We start from the raw sequence: 3,741 nt of genomic DNA, 5'->3' as shown, positions 1-3,741 counted from the left end.
GCCTTCATGTTTGAAAAGCCTAAATGTCAACTGTGGAAACAAAACCCATCTTCAAAGAGAAAATAAAAATCAGAACTATGCTAGATACCATGTTAGAAATATTTGAGAAAAATTCTCGAGTAAATAGTGTTTTTTTTTTTCAATTCTATTGAACTTGGTGTCCTCTAAGTTGCTAAAACCTAAGATCTAGAAAATAAAAATAATCTCTTCGATAATGGAATGTCTCAGTTTTTCTTTCTTATGAAAGCCCCTTATTCCTGCATTACTTTCAAGGTTTGGCAAACGTTGAATGACAATTGCATAAGACCTAAAACAATAGTTAGCGCCCAAATTAAAGATAGATTAAAACTGTGTCACTTGATAGAGATGAATTGGTAGTTATACTAATTCTTACTAATTGTCTTAAGTTGCATTTTTAGACAATGTTTGTTTCACTTATATGTGTATAACTTTAAAAGTAAATGTTACTACAAAGCTTAAAATAGATTTAAAAAACTAGTTTCAGCCCTTCCTTTCTAACTTGGACCCGGCAGAATGGCTCCTGCAAAGAAGGGGGGTGAGAAGAAAAAGGGCCGTTCTGCCATCAACAAGGTGGTGACCCGAGAATACACCAACATTGACAAGCGTATCCATGGAGTGGGCTTCAAGAAACGTGCCCCTCAGGCACTCAAAGAGATTCAGAAATTTTCCACAAAGGGGATGGGAACTCCAGATGTGTGCATTGATACCATGCTCAACAAAGCTGTCTGGGTCAAAGGAATAAGGAATGTCCCATACTGAATCCATGTGCAGTTGTCCAGAAAATGTAATGAGGATGAAGATTCAGCAAATAGGCTCTATACTTTGGTTATCTATGTACCTGTTGCTACCACTTTCAAAAATCTACAATCAATTGCTGATCATCAAATACATCAAATAAAGTTATAAAATTGAAAAAAAAAAGGAAAAAAAAAACTAGTTTCCTATGTCATTCCTTTCCATCTGATATCTTTCACCCTAAACTTTTGCTTATTTATTCTGGTATTTACTTTCATATTTCCAAATAGTAAGCTTATATGAGTATTTCCTCACTACCAAATTTGACACATTGGTTGACTGCTTAATATGGAAGATGAATTTTTAGCTCTCTTACTTATTCAAAAGGCCCCATCATTGTCTCTGTTCTATCTGTACCCTATTTGAAATTCTGGACGTCTTTGGATATCACTTGATTTGAGCTCCTAATCAGTAACTAGATTTCTGACCAGGGAGAGAAGTTACACAAATATCTGTCAATGTGGAGATCATAATATCTGGCTTTTTCAGAGCAGATTCATGGAGGATCGGGGAAGAGAGAGGAGGGAAGGAGTGAGAGACAGAAAGTGAAAGAGAGAGAATAATTCTCAGATTTTTGATTGATTTGCAGGGCTTGTTGGATGTCTGATTGGAGATGTCCTTCAAGTCTTATACTGTACAGGGTCTATGATTCAGCGAGGGAGGAGTTAGCACTAACAGTGATCGCTGTCAGATGACTGGAAGCTTTGGGTAGTGATGTGGTTATCCAGAGATCATGTATAGAATGACAAGAGCGGAAGTCAGAGCTGGAAGACTATAGTAGTTAAAAAGCAAGCAAGGGAAGAGGACCCCAAAGGGGAGACTCATAAGAAGTGGCCAGGGAAGTAGAAGGATAATTGGAAGAGGCTGCTGTCATAGAGGCTCAGAAATGAGAAAGTTTCATGAAGGAAGGGATGTCAACTGTGCTCAAGACTACAGAGAAGTTAAGTAAGGACTGAAGTGAGTCATTTAGCTCCATTAATAAGAAAATAATTGGTGATTGTGGGAAGGAAAGATTCCATGGATCTGAGGGGAAGAGGACAGATTGCAGTGTATTGAGGGTGGAAGGAGAAGTGATCAATTAGAGCAGGACAATGTAGACTACACTTTCAAGAAGCTTGACATTGAAAAGAATAAAAATTATAGGATAGTAGCAGAAGAAGTGTATGTTATTGTTTCAGTTTTATTTTGTGCCAAAATGACTCCAGAAACTAGTGGTTTTAAAAAACAAAAATGTATTATACATTGTGATTTTGTGGGAAAGGCAATTCATGTTTCAGATGGCATTGCCTGTGGGCGGGGGAGGTCAGGGGAAGTCACCTATTTGATGTGAATATTGAAGGATGGCTTTATTCACATGCCTGACACTTTGAAAGGAATAGCTTGGAAGGATAGGATAAGCTGGTCCCTTTTCCGTCTCCATATTGTCTCAGACCTTCTCTACACGATCTTTCCAGCAGCGTAGTCAAACATCTTGCATGGCAGCTCAGACTCCTAAAATCTAAAGCAGAAACTGACAGTTCTCTTAAAGACTAGGCCTGGCGCTGGCACAGTGTCACTTCTGCCACATAGTTTTGGTCAAAGAAGTCTCATGCAAGCCCAGAGTCATGTCACCTCTCAATAAGAGGAGTGTTGAGGAATTGTGTGCATTGTAAATCTGTCACAATGGTATTCAGAGAGTGGCTTTTTCCTCCAAGAAAGAAGTTGCACCTTTGTTTATAATTGTTTCATTGCTATTTTCTTAGGATAAACTGCAGTTCCCAGAGGATGAAAGTGTATGAGGGCCATAGAAATGCTTCTTCTTTTGACACAGATATGGGGGGTGGATGTACTTCTGCACTGAAAAAAGAATTACCATTCCATCTAGCAATCCTATTATTGATGATATACCCAAGGAATGTAAATCATTCTACCATAAAGATACATGCACGTGTATGTTCACTGCAGTGCAATTCACAATAGCAAATATAAGGAATCAACTTAAATGCCCATCAACAGTAGACTGGATTAAAAAAATGTGATATAACATGGAATACTATGTGGCCATAAAAATGAGTGAGATCATGTCGTTTGCAGCAACATGGATGGGGCTGGAGGCCATTAACCTAAGGAACTAATGCAGGAACAGAAAACCAAATACTGCATGTTCCCAGTCATAAGTGGGAGGTAAACCTTGTGAAGATAATGGACACAAAGAAGGGAACAAAAGACACCAGGGCCAAATAGACTTGAGGACAGAGAGTGGGAGGAGGGTGAGGATCAAAAACTAGCTATTGGATACTATGCATATTACCTGGGTGATGAAATAATCTGTATACCAAACCCCTATGACACAAAATGTACCTATATAACAAACCTGCACATGTACCTCTGAACCTAAAATAAAATGTTTTTAAAAAAGAAAATGGAGCTTTCTTTTCAGTCACTCAGTGACTAAGTTTTCAGACTTAGTCATTGAGTTCCCAATAACAGAGTATGGAAGGGGAAAAATAACTTTATAGAAAAAAACAACTACTTTAATCAAGTAATCAAAGTTAACATCAACAGTAATAACTCATAGTGATATCATGTGCCCCATCTATGGATGCTCTGTATCATTTTACTGGTATTTTCCAAAACCTGCAAATCAAGTTCAATCATGAAAAAACATCAGATAAACCCAAATTCTATAAAATACCTGACCAGTATTCCTCAAAATTGTCAAGGTCATCAAAAACAAGGACAGACTGAAAATTTGTCAGTCCAGAGGAGACTGAAGAGCTGTGATGATTAAATGGGATCCTGAAAGAGAAAAAGAACATTAGTGTAAAAAGTTTGGGAGGCCGAGGCGGGTGGATCACGAGGTCAAGAGATCGAGACCATCCTGGTCAACACGGTGAAACCCCGTCTCTACTAAAACTACAAAAAATTAGCTGGGCATGGTGGCGC

General features: G+C 38.3%; 1 pseudogene; it reads left to right on the top strand.

The window, feature by feature from the left end:
- The first annotated feature begins 517 nt into the window (after positions 1–517).
- LOC108296995 lies at positions 518–927 on the top strand (annotated as a pseudogene).
- Positions 928–3,741: the final 2,814 nt, after the last annotated feature.

Source organism: Cebus imitator, unplaced genomic scaffold (assembly GCF_001604975.1).
Source record: "Cebus imitator isolate Cc_AM_T3 unplaced genomic scaffold, Cebus_imitator-1.0 Scaffold759, whole genome shotgun sequence".
Classification (NCBI taxonomy): domain Eukaryota; kingdom Metazoa; phylum Chordata; class Mammalia; order Primates; family Cebidae; genus Cebus; species Cebus imitator.
The sequence above is the reverse complement of the archived record's forward strand: the minus strand, read 5'-3'. Positions and strand labels throughout refer to the sequence as shown.